Source organism: Falco naumanni, chromosome 3, assembly GCF_017639655.2.
Source record: "Falco naumanni isolate bFalNau1 chromosome 3, bFalNau1.pat, whole genome shotgun sequence".
NCBI lineage: Eukaryota > Metazoa > Chordata > Aves > Falconiformes > Falconidae > Falco > Falco naumanni.
The window spans coordinates 44,781,259-44,800,642 of record NC_054056.1 but is presented as its reverse complement, the minus strand read 5'-3'; the positions used below and the strand labels follow the sequence as shown (position 1 = coordinate 44,800,642).

Genomic DNA, 19,384 nt, shown 5'->3' with positions numbered 1-19,384 from the left:
GCGGGCGGGCATGCGCAGTAGCGGCGGCGGGTCTCCCCCTCCCCCGCGCCGGGCCTGCGGAGGGGGGGCGGCGGGCGCGGGGGTTTGGCTTCCGCCGGTGAGGGGTTTGCACCTGGGGCTGCGGGCGCGGTGCTCTGGCGGCTGGGGCGGACCTCGCAGGAAGCCGCCCGCCTCCTCACCGCAGCTCGGGCCCCGGCGGAGGGCTGGCGGCGGCGGAGCGCGGCCCCGGCCGGGCCCCGTGTGTGTGGGAGGTGACGAAACGCGGGGAGCCTCGGGTGTGCCAGCCCTTGGCGGCAGCGCTCGCCGAGTCCCGTATGTCACGGAGGCCTCGGGGTCGTGCAGTGCACAGTCATTTGGGAAGTGTGAAATAAAAACCTGTAAGACTCGACTGAATATACAGTGTGGGAGGTGGGGGGACCCCGCCTCGCCCACCACAGCGTGAGCGCTGGGGTATGGTGCCATGTTTGCAGGCAATGGCTGTCTTAAGCCTGCCCGAAGTGAGGTGAAGTTTATGTCGAACGCTTACAGACTGCAAGAAAGCTCTCTGAGTCTCCAGTGTGCCAGCTTTTCCCAGTTGCCTTGAGAGGGCACACAGCCGGTTTTAATTGCTCCTTTCAGTTCTAAGACCATGACTTTTGAGAAGCCTACTGGTGAGTGTTCTATGTGACTGTTCACACGTCAGCTGTGATCTTTTTCAATGCAAGTTTCAAGTAATGACAGTTCTCACTAAAGATCTCAAAATATGACTACAGATAGCTGATAGTGAGTGTATTGCTGGGTAATTCATACTGTTACAGATTTGTTTGGTTCCATCCTGTTTTGACATGACCTGGTCCAGCAATTTTTCCTCTTGTTGGAATCTGGAGTTATTTTGCACCAGAGCAACATACTGAAACAGTGATGATTCATTCAGACTGTGCTCCAAAGCGTTTTCACAGGCCTCTTACTGTCTGTGCTGTTTCATACCCTAGCCCAGAGAACTGGTTGGTGGTAATACGGGGTGCAGGCAGTTCTCTAGCCGCTTGATAACTAATAAAACTTGTTTTAGCATTTTTATGCTTGTATAGACCTGCATTCAACATACGGTCAACTTACTACTATATCTGTTTCAGCTGCTTCTGTGCAGTGCCTGACTACTGGGTTTCTAGCTGCAGCTGTATGAGATCCTGCCCCAGCGCATGCCTTGTGGAAAGACAGAGGTCCAAGAAGTTGATACTCAGGCATAAAAATTAGGTCACGTTTATAGACGGTGCTGTAATGAGGACTTAGCTTGGTCACAGTAGGGGTGCCCGGCAGTGCTGTGTAAAACAAAAGCTTTGAAGGTGGCCTGAAAAAAAGTTGAAGACAAAAGCCTGGACTTCCAGGCTATGTTCCAGGCACCTGTGTATATAGCACTAAAGCAAGACAAAATTTGCTTGCCAGGGTTGTAAGCAAGACCTTAGACCTTATACAAGCGTCCAAGTTCCATCTCCTTCCCAACTGTAGTCACTTTCTGTCTGAGCACACAGGCTGGCAGCAGCATTGCCAAGCTGGCTTGGTACATGCGATTGTATTTACCCTTAGTGATTGTTTTAGGCTGATGTGTGCTATGCAGTATGTTTCTTCTCACTTCAGATGACAGCCTCCCATCACATGCTCAAGATGGTGATCCGAGTTTGTAATTGGCAAGGGCACTGGGAATTGCAGGGGAGTCATGTCTCCTGACAAAGCCAGATCTGCTTTTCTGTGCGTTCAAAGCATTGTTCTTGTCTTACTCAGCCTTTTTTTCATTCCCAGAGCTACATGCCATCTCTTTCCCATGCACATGCTGTGTGCTCAGCTCCCAGGCATGCCCAATTAAAAAAGAAAGCATACCTTATCATAGGGATATTTTTACTGAGAGGAGCATCTTCAAGGCTGCTGCAAAGTAGATGTTGCATGTGAATCATGCAGAGAATTAAAGTGCTGCATCAGTGAAAGTTTTTAAATAGCACTTAGCCAGGCATTCTCTTATCTGTACCCATTTTTATCCATCAGTTTACTAAAAAAAAAAATTACAAGGCCCGTGTGTATTGCAGCAATACTAAGTACAATGCAATTTTACATGGTACCAAATGCTTTACAATCCCAGAAGGCCTACAACTCATTGGAAAATAGCAATAATGGCAGTGTAAATGGTGAGAGTGTCTGCAGGAGTTGAGTAGTAGAATGAGGGATGTAGGAAGGGCTATGGAGTTGCAAGGCTGCCTTTTCCCCACTTCTTGAGTGGTTGTCCACACCCAGCCCTGCTGAAAATTAAGAGATGGCGTTCTGGTGAGTAAGTGCAATATATGTCTTGCTAGGTTCCTGTTACACACTCCAGTGGGCAGTTGCTTTGTGAGATGGATGAGGGCTTGCCTGAAGAAGTGCAAATGGCAATTGCTAGTCTGGCTTGGTGTGACCTGGCTTTTCCTGCTCTTCATTCTGAACCTGGCTCAAGCTGAACACCATTTCCCTCACTAGTACTGCAAGGTCTATTTTTTTTTTATATGCTGCCTTGCTAACAAGACAATTAAATACAGCTCAGCAACAGACCTGCATACTTTGTGATGTGAGCAGTTACCCACCTGCCTGTTAGTAATAGTCTCAGTGAACTGGAGAGGCCCCTTCTACTTTTTTCAATAATATGTGAGGAAAAATACAGCAGTCTGCTGAATTAGGGAAGATCTCAGCCTCTTATTGTAGGTTTGTGAGGCAGCATTTTGGTTTTGTTATTTGGGGTTCTTTTTTCCCCCTTTGTCTGGATAAAAATTGACCACTAATGATAGTTTTCTCATAATGCAGAGGGAATTACTCCAGTGTGAAGTTGTTGAGGCTTATGAAGGGTGGTGGGGGCCTCATGATTAGGATAATTTAAGGTTAATTTTTTTTTTTATCTTAGTGGAGGAAGAAAGTGATGAGAGAAGAAAATGTTTCAAAAACCAGCAGAAGTATCTTTAGCATTACTTAGAATAAAGCAGAGTAGAGAGAGTGAGGCCCCTGGCAGCCACGCTTTGCCCCTGTGCATGCTGTAGCCATGAGCCACAGCAGTCATGGGAGAGCTCTGTCGTGCAGGTGGCTCTGTTGTAGGCTGCGAGGCATGACATCTGCTGCCGGGACAGCAAGGACTGACCTGAAATGGAGGAGGATGGCCCACCATTATGAACCTTAGTAATGTGTATTTGGAGATGCAGGGACAGCTGACAGAAAAGAACTGTAGGCAAGAAATGGTTGGGAGAGCATAAGCTGTGTCAGAGCTGCTCCTTGCTGGGCCCAGCCCTGGGAGCAGCTTCCTAGTGAGTAGAGAGTTGTGCCAGCTCATTTTGTAGGGGTACTGGTGAACCAGCCCAGCAGAGCGGCTGGTAGCAGTGGGACACTCTCAGACGGCCACATTCAGGATGTGTGGGAGCAAATACCTTGAATGCTTTTGGATCAAATGCTTTGGTACTCTTCTGCTCCATCAAAAGGAAAAGGCTGGTCTTTGCAACTGAATTTATTCTGTTCCAAGCTTTGAAATTAAATCTCCCTGAGTACCAAATTTACATCCCACCTGGCTGTTTAGTTTTCAGCATTCCTACTCTTCATACTTCTATACTACCAGAAAAATGGGCAGGTTAAAAATGAAATTGTATGTGGCTTCACTTATTGGCCATATTGCAGTTTGTAAGATTATTAGGTATTTAAATTATAATTAAATAAATAAATAAATTTAATTAAAATGGTGCAAGAGAATATATATAATCCCTCTGTATACCACTGAATTAAAATTAAGTTTTTACATGCTTAAATAACCTCTTTCTGCTTTTTTTCTCTCTCTTTTTTTTTCTTTTTCTGTATCTAGAAAGTGGGGATAACTTTTCACTATATGGTAGGTTGATCTCAATGTAGGAAGTTGTGGCAGTTGAGAAATGTCTCCTAGTGTTGGTTACATAGTAATTTGTACCATTACAATTTCCTGGCAACAGTATCAGATGACTTTTCTGTTAATTTATGCATTTTTAGCAGCATTGCACAGATGCAATTTGTGCTGTAATTTGTAAGCTTTAAAATCTTTAAAAATACTTGGTTTATTAAAAAAGACCAAACACCTTTTCTTTTAGTTGTGTATGTGTCTACTGGGTGTCATTTGCATTTTTATAGAGGCTCTGGAAAAAGAAGGGATTGAAGTTCTTAGCTTCACCGCTCTATCAGGTAAAAAGCAATGGGTTCCTGCAGGGTAGCTTGTGAGGTCTGGTGGCATTCTGTACATTATTCTTTAAAAGGACTTGGAGGCTTTGATGACTTTTCAGAGCCTGCAGTGTGAACTCTTGTGATTTGCATTTGTTCCCTGCAATTTGCAGCTGCAGGCACTGCACTAGCTTTGTTTAAATATAATGTTGAATGCCTTTAAAATAGGAATTTGAACTTTGGATTAAGGAGACTACTTTTGTAATATTAAAGGCCTTTTTACTGCACACATCAAGTATGTAACTTTCAATGCAATCTTCCTGTTAGAAATTTTGAAAAAGCCATTTCTGTATTCTTAGTAATGCAAAAAGAGAAGCAGGGTCTTTAGAAATGCCTTTTGTGCCTATTTTCTAGTAGCCTCGCCTTCTTGAAGTTTACTTTAAAATGTGATGAATTTGACACCTCAGAATGAGCTGTAAGAGAAGAGTCAAAGTGGTTTTCTGTTTGCAGTTTAGTCTTACTTCATTTGGATTGTTTGCTACTAACTCAGAAAAGTTATGTTGGCAGCACATTTACCATTTATCAATGTTGTTACCTTCTGACCAAAAATTGTATGCAATGCTGTGTCTGGCAAGTTTGACCAAAATATTGTGTAGGCAAGGGAAATCTAACCCCAAAAGTTACATTAAATACAGATTTCACTATGGTAAAATAAAGTTCTACACTGGAAAAAACACTGACACATAGTATTTGACTTTGATTTTAAACTTCCACAGTGTACGCAAACAGAATAAAGAAAGAAATTTGCCATTGTGCAGTTAATGGAACCCTGTATTCTGTATATCCTGGATAATTATTTATTATGCAATATTTAACATATTTACCCACCATCTCAAAAGATTTATGAATTAATTTATCATATTAGATTTCATCTTTTTGAAAGTGAAAATGGGTTAATTTCGCTATTTAGTTTGCATTCAGATTCTGATTAATGTTTTCTGCAGTTATTCATGTGAACAAGTTCTTGATTTATGAAATGCTCAGCTGAGAAAGATAAAAATGTCATGATGCTCATTTGCATAATCTTTAATGCAGTAACCACCTTGAAAATGCTGTAGGTTTGTAGACTGAAAAAAATGTGGATTAGCTGAGTAAGTAATCTGATTTATGAACATAAGATCTTGGTGGGATGGCAGATAGTTTGCAAGCAATCTGGAGACTGAGCATGGTCATATAATTAATTTATTTATAATTAAATAAAGAATAAATTCACAGAAATAAAAATGTCCCATTGAATTCATTAACAGAACAGGGGTTGGAGTCACTGAATAAATTGCTCATAGGGATTAGCTCATGCATCACTGCTTGTTAGAACAAGTCTTCTAGTACTACAGCACTTTCAGTTTTATAGTGATTTGGTGTTTGCCTGTAGATTAAGGCTGTGGTATTTTTATTACAATTAGTTTATAAATTTGAGTAAGTTAACATTGCCAAAAGTATCTCTAAGTGTTAGTGGGCCATTTGTGAATGTTATCTCTTTGCTCACTATTGTTTTCTCGATGCAAAAAAAAGCCCAAAAGATGAAGATGCAAAGTGAAACCAATATGTAATGTCTGCTTGATAACATCTTGACTTTGGTGGTTATTTGTTAGCCTCATTTCTTTTTTTTTTTTTCCCCCTTTTTTTTTTTCTTTTCTTCAAATACAAACTAGGAAATCAGATGCTAGATAAACCACTGTGGTGGGTGCTGCACTACTCAGACTGCAATTGCACTCAGTGTCTTAGCCAAGGTCTCTGCTCTGCTGAGTTGCTACTGTGCAAACCAGATGATGGGACAGAAAAGAAAAAAACCTGACTAAATTTGCAGATGATACCAAGCCAAGAGGAGATGGTAGGAGCATAAGATTAGAATTTAGAGAAAAGTTTTTTCTGGTTTTGGTTTTGTTGTTTGGGTTTTTTTTTTTTTAAATATATGTATAAATAAACCAGCACAGACAAGCACAAATTCATGCTTTATTTCTATAGCTAGTGATTTTGAAGTCTCATCTGTTGATCCTGGGAAATCCCTAGAGTCCATGTGAGGTGACCAAGAGAAGCAAATTGATACTGCTTAGCAACAGTGTAATTTCTGTGATGTTCCTAAAAAACATCGTCTCTTTTTGAGTAAAAAGTGTTCTACAAGACAGAAAAATTTGAAAATAATTGGAACTACATAAATCATGGGCTGGGGTAAAAATGAGTGGATAACAGTTGCAGCAGAAGGCATTGCAAAGCCTGGGTGAATTATGAGCTGGATATGAATCAGCGGTATCACAGTGCCTTGAAACACACACGTCACACACGCAGGAAGCCTGCAAGGCACATGCTGTAATCCTTTCACTTGTCAAAGCTTTGGTTAAGCTCAATTTGAATGCTATGTCTAGCTTTGGGCATTACACTTCTGGACTGTCTTTAAATCTTTCCTATCTTTCTTAAAGAGAGTAAGAGGATGCTCTGAGGTCTAGGAATTGTAATCTGTGAAGAGTGATAGAGAATTTGGGTTACATGTGTGGCATATGGAGGAGAAGGGGGCTGGAGGAGATTTCTTTGGAAAAGGAAGAACAGTTCTCTGTGTCTGTTAGACGAACTCAGTTCACTGAGCAGCATAGGCCATTCTTTAACCATATTCCACACATACATCTATTATTTTTTGTACTAGTAATGGCCCTACTGGAAGGATCTGTTTTGTTACTTTCTGTGATGAACTCAAATGGGTACTATGTAGAGGAATTTTGGTATTGGGGAAAGGGGGGGGGGGCATTGGTGGTTTGGTTTTTTTTTTTTTTTTTCAATGATTAGTTTTACTGCAATTTTTGAGGGCTTGTGTTTTCTTTCTGGGTTTTGGTAGATAAGACCAAGGATATGAAAGGCCACACTGCAAGGCGGGAGGGACCATCTCTCTCCGTATCTGTAACAATGAAGAAATAAAGGTATTAACTTTGCAGCAAGGAAGATTCAGATTGTATTACAAAGAGCTTTTTTCAGAGAAGGCCAGCTTCACACTTGAAAAACTTGCTTTTGAAGGTTTTGAAAAACAGGTTAGACATCTGCCACAAAAGATTGTGCACAGTTGATTCTACCAAGAGACAGAAGTGTAGATTAGATGACCTCTCAAGGATTTTTCCAGTTCAGTTTTCTGTGACTGTCTATTCCATCGTTATTTGTAAAAGGGATGTGCTTTCACACAGAGAAGTGAGAATGTGAGGCTAGTGGTACGGGGTCAGAGTGTTCAACCCAGTACATCATCCTCAGCGGGAGCTGAAAGCAGATGTGTGGGGAAGACTGTACAAACAGGGCAACTACGCAAGACGATACTTGTTCTGTAGATGGTTTCTGTGTATTTAGTAGCTCTTGGTAGATTCCAGTTCTGTAAATTCATCCAATGCCTCTGGAACAAGTCTGAGCTGTTGGTGTTCATGGTGTCCCACAACCAGAAGTTTTGCAGCTGAGTCATGTGTGTGAAGACCCACCTCCTCCTCGCTTTGAACCTGACTCCCTTCTAGCTACTTTTGGTCCTTTTTGGCACTTGTTTTTTGGAGAGACATTAGAGATCCATCCTCTCCTTTGCCACTAAAAACTTTATAGACCTTTCCTTTATTCAGTGTTAAACATTTCTGTTTCCAGACTCAAGAGTTCTAGCTTACTTAGCTACTTTTTATATGGAGGGTGATGCTTGGATTCTCCTTGTTGCCCTGTTTGGAACTTTTTCAGCTCTACATCCTTTCAGATGGAGGGAACAAACCACACGCAGTGTTTAAGATGCAGGCACTCTATAGGTAGCAAAGGGATGTTCTCTGTTTTATTCTCATTTCCTTCTTGAGTAAGTTAGTTTCTTTCCTTGACTACGGTTGCGCACCAAGCTTATGTTTCCATAATCTGTCTGTCCTAACCTGAAGGTCTCTCTTTCTGGGTGATACTGGTTGACTCATTGTATATCTGAAATTTGGACAGCTTTATTCTCCTGTGTACCTTTTTTATATTTATCTATATTGAATTTCCTGTGGTGGTTTATTGCCTGTTTACTAAGTCACGTAAGGTCTGTATGTAGTTCTTCATTATGAGCCCTCACTTTCACTATGCTAAATAATGAACTAGCATCAGCAGCTTTTGCCACCTTGCTACACCCTTTTTCTAGCTGGTTATAAATACAATGAGCAGCACGGAGTCCCAGGACAGGAGTCTACTTCCCTAACTCTTTTAGGCAATTATATTCTATTTTTTGACAAGTTCTCTATCTGTGCAAGAACTTTAACTGTTTTTTTGGTAGGTACTTAGGTTTTGTAAACCTTCTGCAAATCCAGATAGATTGTATCAACTGGATTTCCACTGCCCATGTGCTTGTGGGCGTAAAAATACAACAGTAGTAGCAAACAATGTGATTCTCTTTTACATGAGAAACTATTCTCACCAAATACACACACAGTATTACATTCCTAGTTCTGATGCATAGAATTGCTGTGCTTTTTAATGCTCAGAATACAGTGATTTCATCTGTGTCTTCATTTTTTAAATACTGGAATTATAAATGGATGCATTTTACCACTTGAAGAAAGATTTTGATGAAGAACATTAACTGTGTGCTGTTGAGTATGTCATGTTGTACAGTAAAAAATTTGCAACCCATTTGAATCTTTTCAATAGGCATGGTTAGTATTTAAACAAACTATATTTTTCCAGCATTGATTAGTGTTGTGTTATTGCTGAGATTATTAACAAAAAATAGGTGAGTCAGCCAGTTGTAGTGCCTTTTTTATTTCCTAATTTGTAGTTGAATATGGCTCAGCAAACTTGAGTGAGAGGAAAAAGTAGCTTCAAGTCAGGGTTATGCTCTCCTGGTCATGTCCGTTGCTCTGAGTTTGGCAAAAGGGCCGAGTTTACTTGCTTGCATTAGGGGTGTGTGTGTATATATATATATTTATATATATGTCCCCTTGCAAAAAAGGAATTTTGCTAATTATTTCATTGTCTGAGCAAGCTAAGCTCTCTGCCCCTTTAACAGAGAGGAGCCCTTCATTAAAAAATGTAATGCATGTTTTCAGGTAATGAAAAATGGTGCTGCTGAGTACTTTTCAAGGATTTTTTCCCTTCCCCCAATTCCTTCCTTCCTCCAACACAGTTCTGGCATGGGGGTTTGTTGTTTCCTGTAGCAAATATTAAGGGCTGATATGAGCAAAAGATACTGTCTTATCACCTTTTATCTTTTATGATTGAAAACAAATGTTTTCTGCATGATCTTGATTTTAAAAACCCCTACAAATATAATTTAAATTCCCCTCTTGAAAGGTTCTAAGGAATCTGTCTTCTCCAGCTAAGGATCTGAGAATGCATATAATTATACCTAATAATTTCACCACTGTCAGATTAGATTGATTTTTAGTCACTTTTGTGCAGATTAGATTCAGCTCAGGTGCTCAAAGTGAAAGAAGGTGCATTAATCTGCAGTGACGTTCTGTCTCTCCTAATTAGCAAGTTCTAAGAGATGTTAGATAATGCAAGTTTGATGGTGTGAAGCATTTTTGCTCTCCCATGGATTTAGTAAACTTAAGGAGGTTTAGGCCTTCAAAGCAACCATTAGCAGCTTAGGTGTTGGGCCTACAAAAAAAAAGCATGAAAAATTAATGGAAATAAAGAATATTCCTGACGTGTTTAAAGGCTGGAGACAAATGTTGGTGGTTAAATTGAGATTCTGAGGGAGACTTTTTAAAACTTATGTTTCTGTAATGTAAGCTTGTAGTGTACACATCTTTGTGCAATCAAAATCTGTCTTTCGAAATTTTGGTTAGAGTATTGACATTTATAATGTGTGTAAGTTTGCATGTAGCGGTTTCTCTAATGCTGCACAACCTTGTCATCAGACATGTATGTGTTTCTGTGTAGTGTTGAAGGTCGTGCACTCATTTCTTCAAGCTGCATGCGGTCAGACTGTAATTTTAATTATTTCCAAAGCAATAGTACATTAGCATTACAGAAGTGAACAGTGAAGGACAAAGTACTGAGAAATGAAGTGCAAATAAATGACATTGCAGTGTGTGCATGTCTTCTGATTTGGCAGAATTAATGCTGGCAAGGCTTTGCTGTAGCTCAAAGTATATGTTTATTGCTTAATTATCTCAGTTACTGAATATGCTTATTACATAATCTGGGGTAGCAGTAATTGAGTCCCTTACTGTAGATAAACAATTGCCAATTTATAGTACTTCAGAAAAAAAGTCTTGACTGTAAACAGATGTTACAAAATCTGAAATATTGATGCTATCTTACTTTTACCATGATGAAATCGTACATGATTTTCTTAATGTGTGCTCTGCCAATGCTTGTCGAAAATTGCCAATATTTTGTTTTTATTTATTGGAGAAAGGAGTCTACTCCAATTATATCAAGATAATTTTTCCTTTTCACACTTTCCTTAATTCTTGGATCAGCTATTAATTTTTTTGTTTGTTTGTTTAATGTTGGTATTAGCTAATGTTAAGAAGCTAGGCTTTTTTAATAACTTGAGAAGATTGGCTTTTGATTAAATCAGAGCAATATGGGGTGTAATTTTCACTGATAGAGCAATGATGATTTTGTAGGCGTGTAGGCAGTTTTCAGTCTCCTACTTAAAAAGATATAATAAGTTCATCCTGTTTCAGGAATGTTTGCATAAATCCCAATTTAGTGTTAAAACAAACGAAAAACCCAACCTGGTAGGAGCTCAATATTAATACTAGAAACTAGTTTGAACAGCATGGTGAGATGTAGGGGGTTTCTTGCAGATCATAATCCCTTCTAATTTCTAGGTTTAATTCCTGATATCTTGCGAGAATGTTAACCTGGCTAATTTCAAAGCAGTGGTCATATCTACTTCCTCACTTTCATAAAACTCTGATTGTTTAAAATTGTACCATAGGTTGGAAAGAGGGAATTTTGCTACGTCTGATATAATCCACATAAAAAATAGGTTTAGTTGAGTGTGGGTTTTTTTGTTTTTCGCCTTTTATTGGTGAATCTGAATTATTAGGTGCTTTAAAATATGTAACTACCAGACCCACCCCCCTGCATCAGCAGGGACACCATAGTCTTGTCTGAATTGTTTCTGTTTGGATGCAGCAAGGCCTGGGCTGATTTCTCTTGGAAGCTCAGGAAAACTTTCAATTGACCGTAGTTGGAGATAGAATTCCTCTAGGCAGAGGAGTTACTTCATATACTCAATAAGATTATGAGATTCTCAAATTGGAATTGGGACCTCTAATATCTTATGAGAATGAAGCTGCAGCCTTTATGAAAGGCTTCCTGTCTTCTAACCATCTTGCTTTGTAAGCTTATATATGCTCGTATTATATGCTATACAGCAGTGATAGATTGGATTTTAATACATGTATGAATATAGAAAGATTTTAATATTAATGTAACTGGAAGTCACATATATATATAAAGATAAAACTTTTATGTATGTATATAGAAGTGTATATGAGTGAGTGTATTGTAAAAGCAATTCAGAGGGCTCTCCTACAATCATTAAAGTTTTGCTATAGATTATAGTAAGAGTGAGTACATGCCTCCTGTTACGCAGAATTATTCTCCCGGTCTCAAGGGGCAATTTTGTATCTTATGCCTGCAAAATGAAACTGATCTCACAAGTACTTAGCCCAGAAGTGTTCATTTAATCTTGGAAGTAGTCCCACTGAATTTAATGAGCCCTTAGATGGTAAATTCTTTGGGGCTGTTATTTTCCTTTGTGCCTTATTCAGTGGTAAGCACAATCTCCATTAGCTTTTACATTAACATCTACTGTTACTTACAGCAAAATGCTTTTAGGTTTTGGCTTGAAAATGCTCAATTCAAGCACATAGGCACAAAAAAAACTCTGAGGCAAAAGGCAACAATTAAATTAGAATGACTCCAAAATTACATTTGAAGAATCTGAGTTGGATTTGTGAAATTTCAAAAGCTACATTTTTGAGTACTGCTGCAGGGGTTGTGTGATTTGGTCTTAATTGGAAAGAGTCTTACAGCCATTGGGATTTTTGAGAGTGGAAGGTTTATAGACCTCGGATAGTAAATGCTCCAACCTGATGATGAACACTGATAGTCAAGGTAACTTGGACTTCTATGTAGCGGGGAGTTCAGTGTAGAAAACCACAGCTTTGGTTGACTACGATGCTGACAGCCAAAGGTATCCAACTGTCAGCCATCAGGGTCCTCTGACATCCATTCAAGTTAACAGCATTCTTCCAAATGACTGCTCCAGCTCTAGATGAGCCTCCTCTTCTGCAGGCTTCCCAAATCACATGCCTAAAATAAGCTTCCTGCAGGCTGGATTTGCTCAGTAGAATTGATGTGGTCTGATTATGTATTTATTAATAAGCTATATGTAAAGCACAAGCTCATTTTAGATAATTGACACTTTGGGGTTTTTTCTTCCCAGATGGTTTCAATGTTTAGTTACAGAACAAAGGATAATTTAACCTTGCCAGCAGAGAATTTCTCAACTTTCTAAGTTTATAAACTTTGTAAGCTTTTTGATTTAGTTAGAACAGCATTTCTATTCTGGTAGTATAAAACAACGTCCCACACTGACCAGAGGTCAGTATGAGGCTTACAGTGCATGACCATATTCCTTTAGCAGGAATTCATGGGAGATTATGCATGGTTTCTTACGTATTTTTATTTTAAGGGTTACTCTGCTAACATCTGTTTATTTTCTCTTTTGAGAAAAAAAGAGAGGGGTGGGAAATGGGATGAAGAGGGAGCAGTAATAAATACAAACGTAGGCAATAAAACCAAACTAGTCTATCATTGCTATGAGAAAATTAGGTGAGATGAGTTGATTTGTGTATTGGTTTTCACTTTAAAACTGTGTTTGAAAGGCATATTATCTACTGCACTGGTTTTCATGTTAAAAAATGGTATTCTGGCTCAGCAGTGCTGTCAAGAAGTACAATACGTCCCACCTCATTAAGTACCATCTTTTTCCTCTCCATCTGTCTAGAACAGCAGGAAAACTAGTTTTCAAATGGAGAAATAATCAGTTTTGTACATTTATTTTCTTTACCTCTGTATCTGTACTCATCTAAAAATTCAACCAGATTTCCAGGGAAGTGCCTGTAGAACAATAATCCTAATAAAAGTGCCATTCAGAACATCAGGGCCTGTTGTTTGGGATTTAGCAAGGTGAGCAACCAAGCAAAAATATATTGGACACATGAGGGAAGGAAAATCTGCCTATTTAATAGAAATATAAACTGTGGCTGATTTGTAGCATAGCTAGAAGAAATTTAGAAAGGGAGGCATTTCCTCTGTTTTAATATGTGACCGAGTTCACTGTTCAGGTGTTAGAAGCAGTGCAGCACTTTGTGCCTATGGAAGTTATTTATTTGGAAGTAATTAACTGTGCCATATATAAGAGAAATGCCCAGGAGGTTATTTGATTCATTATGGACAGTACTGTTCGGATTAAGGGCCTGATCCGCCATAACAGAAGTGTAATGCTTGCTACTTGCTTAGCTGAGTAGGCAGCAGCAAACTGCAGATGCTGGCTTTACTGCTGGAACTAACAGAAAAACAACCCCAAAAGCCAGGAAGAAAAGGCAACAGCAGAAACATCAAAACATTGCCTATGTTTTCCGGTAATTACCTTCATCACCATTCAGCTTTGGGGAATTCCAGCATTCTTCAGGCTAAAGCAACTCTCCTCATGAGACTCATATCGATGCCGTCTCCTTGTTCTTCACAGCAGCCACTCAGAGGTTCTGCAAGAAATCAATTTTAAGCCTGTATTGTCTTTCTGAAGAATGCTCCCAAAGACTGAATGAGGGTCTCTGATTAAACCTTTTCCTTTCAGAGGCCTCAGATCATACTGATACTGTTCAACTAGTTGGAGTAGTGATACTGAATGAATAAAACAGTGTTAATTTCAAAAGGTCACTCCTTTGCAAAGTCAGAGTGGCTATGGGCAGAAGTTGGCTGCACACGAGGCTGAAGTCCCACATCAAAGGTTGGGTAGAAAATTGTATTTTGCAGCTGAGGTAATACCAGAGGATGTGTAACTGTGTGTATGAGCATTGTTTGCAACACAAAAAGATGTTTTTGAAAAGTAAATAAATACAAGTTTAGAAAAAAGCAAATCAGCTACCATAATGTTCTCTGCATCCTAAACTATTTGCATCTTTAGTTACATTGTAGACACAAAAGGTAAGAAACCCCAGTGTGTAACAAAAGAAATAAGCCTGCAAATCAATTTCAGACAACAGACATCAGTTACCAATTTGCCACTAGGTGATGTTTAACAATCTGAGAGTAATGAAAGGAATTTTCAGGGAGAATAATTTACTGTGTTCTGGGCTGTGCGTGTGCTATGGATGAAGTCATACTCTGAAAGAATAACTATGCAGACCATATTCAGCTAGACAGATTTAACACTTACTTTCCAAGACAGGAGTGTATCTTCGAAGAAAACACTTTTCTTTTTATGCAAAGCATTCTCTTTATCCAAAGAAGGACATTTCAAATCAAAAAGAAACTTTTACTCTTAAAACTGTGCTGAACAGTGGTATGCTATAGTGAAAAGGGAAATGCGTGTAATAAAATAGGAGCATGACCCAATAATGAAGCACAGGAGTGGGAGGGGAGGTAAGACCCTGAATCCTTTTGGCACGATGTCATTGACTTGCTTTGTTACCTGGGGCAAGATGCCAGTTTGCCTCTCTAAAAGCAGGGGTAACTTGCTTTACAGGGTCACATGAAGTTTAGTTTGGATTCAGTGTGGTGTCCCCCATCCTTGGTATATGTGTAGCTGTTTGTCTAACAAGAATGGGACCGAGACAGTGGCATCAGCAAAAGCTGTGAGAACCTTGGGTTAAAAATGTGGTGGATGTACAACATGTTTACTTACCTAAGACTTGCAGTGACTGAAGTGCCAGTGTTCCAAACACTCAATAATACTCAAATCTTGTGTACATTCAGATGAGCAGACAAAAAGAGAGACTTTGTTTAGATGCAAAAGAGCAACTTTAAAACAACATTTAGGAAATTATGATATTGTGCTTACTCTTGACTCTGATGGAAGTGATTGGCCCCAGAATTAGTACCAGGCAAGTGGAATGCAGTTTATAACCTTGAGCAGGTACTATATTACCTTCCATGGCCACCGCCACACGCTGCATCTTGCTGTTGACTTTGTCAGACTGACAGGTTCACACAAAGGTTGTTGGACTTCGGAACAGTTCGAAAATGAAACATCACATTCTTGCACTGTCCTTGACTTTCTTCCATTGTCTCTTCTACAGCAACCTTCAAGATCCCACTGGGACTTGTGGTATTTGGGCATTGTATTAAGCACTTTATCTAAGCTCTCTGGAAATACCTACTTACTGAGCTCTACTGGACACATCTGCTGCTCACTTACACTGGAAAGCTTGCAGACTTTTTCCTTTTGCATTATGGGATACCATCTCAGAAATGGCACTCTGGAAAGTCAAAATATTTTTTCTCTCTTTTTTTTTTTAAAAATAAAAGACTGGAGGAAAATAAAGGTATGAAAGTAGATTCATATAAAATTAAATACTTGAATTTACTTCAATGCTGCTGTGCTGGTTCTAGACTATATACTACATCTTTTTCTCATCTCCAAAGCGTATAACTCATTGCTTGCACAGTCTCTGTGCTTGTTACATTTGATGAAATAATCTTTCTTTATTATCCACCTGTGCTAGGATTTCTGAGCATATATCCAAGAAATAATGCGGCTTCTTTTTAAGTTAACAATGTAATATTTGGGTGGGGCTGGGGGAAAGGGAGGGGAGGTTTCTGTGGCTGTATTGCGTAATAGGGAAGAAAACAGCCTTTCTCCTGGATCCACAAGATTACTCTCCAGGTAGAACTATTTGCACTGCATAAAGGAAGAGTTAAAAAATTCAGGCAAGCCACAAGGTGGGAAGGAGAAGTAGATCAACAGTTCAGGCAGATCTTCCTTATTTTGTCCATTCCAAGCACTGTTGGTTTGGCTGTGGCAGCTGCTGTACCTCTAGGGCTGAAACAGCAGCTGCCAAGTATGACCCTGAGGTGCTGGATATTTTTTTTTTTCCTCTAACCCTCCACGCTGGGCTCGTGCTCAGCCATGATGTGCTTGGTTCTGGTGCAGGATTCAGGAATCTTGCAGTAAGCATTAAAACAGCTCCAGACAGAGTGAATTTTGTCCACCTGCTCTAAAATCCATGCAACTCTAGAAGGAAGGCAGTGAATGTACTAATATCCAAAATCATTTCCACACAGCAAGGCAGAAGAAAACTTGTTAGAATACCCTTATTACTCAAACGTATCCTAGGTAAAGTATTTTATACTTGCATATAGTTTGAGATTGTGGGGTAATAGGATTTAAGAATAAGAATGGAGCTTTAAGAATGTTAGACAATTTCCTAATACTCAACAATTGTTAGCAAAGAAGTTCTGAGTGACAGATTATTCCTTGGTTTTAAAGCAAAGCCTTTTTTATACTTTGGATAAATTATTTGGCCCCCTCAACATGTCATCCACTGGTTCCAAATAAATCAAAACCCTAGGGAAAGTATGCGAATCCCTATGGTCTGGTGAGATCAGAAGGGAGAAACTGAATTAAGACTTGCCTTTTGCTTTTGCTAGCAGCTTTCATGTCTACAAAGTTCACCTGCAGCAATTAAGTATTGCCAGTACATTTCAATTAAGCACATATTTAAGCAGAGACCCAGATGAGGATGATCTTCAGGATTACTGCCTCTGCAGACTTCTGCAAGTTGTAGAAAATAAATGAACTGCAAATCACCTTTTTATTGAAAACAGAAACTAAACCCAAGTTCAGCTGGAAGCCAGAGAGGTGCCACCATGGGTTTATAGTGGCCCGTGTAATCTTTTCTGGGTTACCCAGTTCAGGGGGTGTCAGAGAGAGGATATGAAGCTAGACAGACCTTTGGTTTGACCCAAACCATCCCTTTGTGCAGGTGTGGCTCATTTGCAATGTCATTTAGGTAAATGGTAAATGTAATTAAATCATTGAATTGCAGTGGGTGTTGACCATTTTAAAACATTAATTGGGCAATAAAACTGGAATCTAGATTATAGGTGGAGTCTTTTGGCTGGAAATAACATGTGGGAATGCTAATTAACGCACATAATGTAGGAGCACCAGATTAATGGGAAAACCTACCAAATACTTATTAAGGGCTTGCTTTACCTGAAAGGTGAGTGGTAAGTAGTGTATTTTTATCACATCCGTCCACTTCCTTTACCTGCCACTTGTAATCGAAATGTTCCTGCTTGCTTTTGCTGCTTGTGCTTCACAAGCCATATATATAACAAATAGCGCTTTTCTAACATAACTGTTTATTAAGTTCCAATCATTGACTCCGCTAGAAACCTGCTGAAGGCAAATGGACTATTCAGTTGTCACTGAAGGCATAATTTAAGGATGCAGTGTTTCTCTACACTGATGAATTCAGCCTTTTTATTGTGGTTGATCTATGATGTGTGGAGCAGACGGTACCTTCGTTTTGCAGACCTGCCTGTGGGAAGCCCATTTCCTGTCCTTTGCTATTCTGTATGTGATAAACAGAGCCTATTTATTGAAGAAGCCATCAAAGTACAAAGTTGAAGCCCTCGGGTGCCACTTCTACAGTCCCTTTTCAGAATGTACCTCCTCTTCCTTCAAGCAAGTGGTTTCCAAGCAGCCTCAGGCATCCCCTACAAGATTGCCTTGCTTCTCATTTGGCAAAAAAATTATGTTGCTGACCCACTGTGTTAACAGCAATGGTAAATAGTGAAGGATAGGTGGAAGCATTTGGGTGAGTAATCTGTGACAGGCTTTTATGTGAAAACATTTAGTATCTGCTCTCGCTTTAATCACTTATTGTTTTTAAGTCAATGACAAAAACATCCTGCTGAAATCAGAACACTGGGATCCCATCTGCAGGGAGAACGGATGGTGTTAGACAGACCTTACTATTGTGTAGACGCAACAGTATATCAGGCAAACATATTAGTTGCTAGCTTCACTGTTGTTTTTAAGACTGCTTGAGAAAAGTTGCTTTAACCAGGCTTATGAACTTTCAAATGGCTACATAAAATTGCATCTTGTCTTTGTTTATCCATAACATAAAGCTACTCTGGTAAAAATAAAATAGAGACTTCATCTTTTAGAGGTTTACTATACCTTTGTGTTGCCTTCAGCCGCTTCTATTTTTCTTGGGAGAAAGCTCATTCATATTTCTTTCAGAATAGGACCAGTCACTTTCACTTTGTAAAGGCTAGAGCTGTTTCTGATAAATTGTCAGTCCTTTCAGTCACACCTGTATTTGAATGAAGTGTAATAGTTATTTTTCTTTCGTGGTTTAAACATCCACATTTTGTAGTTGTGGATTAAGTGTTTTGTAATATATTGAAACATGTCATTGCTGTAACAGAAATATGCTAGAAACATACACTCTTCTTTTTTCTGTAACAAACTTAGAAATAAGTATCCAAAGAAATTACAACATATGAAATAACAACAGGCTGTGTAAGAATGATGAATAAGCTCCAGGTTTAATGCAGATGGAAATGGAAGCACTTTCATACCTGCCAAAACATTTTTAACATTTTGAAAACTGGTGTTTACATTCTTTGCAATGTTTATACCTAGAAGCAACCTCCTTCCTTGGCAAACTTGTTTTGTATCATCTTGGACCTCTGACAACCAAAGTGATGATTATACCGATATGCTCTGATGTTGTCCTAAAGCTTGTTTTCCATAGGAGAGTTAACAGAAGTGAAAAATTAAGGGCTGGGATTTGAGAAACTAGCTCCTGATGAGGAACTAACACGCTGACAATGTTAGCCTCTGGTGGTTTGCTCCAAGTAGGCCCCAACAGAAAAAATGTAGTATCAGTCAAGATGATTTTTTAGGAATATTGAAAAAAGACACTGCAGGAGTTGCCAAAAGCATTCTCTTTTACCAAATGCTTTCCTTCATTATTCATGGTTTCCTGCAACTTCTGACCCTTCTGTGGTACAATATTGCAGCATAGATGGCAGTAGCACTGTGCAGCTGCTGTTCAGCTTGCACATGGTACCAAATGATTCAGTAATTATCAGGTTGTCAAACTCGCATGATATCTGTAGGGTTAGGCTTACCTAGTCCAGTTTTGCCAGTCCCGTGTCACTGGTTTTCTGTCCTTAACTTTCTCCTCAGACA

The 19,384-nt window shown here is 39.4% G+C and overlaps 1 long non-coding RNA gene across 1 annotated transcript; it reads left to right on the top strand.

The window, feature by feature from the left end:
• The first annotated feature begins 112 nt into the window (after positions 1 to 112).
• Positions 113 to 18,701, top strand: LOC121084602. Its single transcript, XR_005826813.1, has 3 exons — positions 113 to 650; positions 5,877 to 6,055; positions 15,471 to 18,701. It is a non-coding gene; the product is annotated as an uncharacterized LOC121084602 (long non-coding RNA).
• Positions 18,702 to 19,384: the final 683 nt, after the last annotated feature.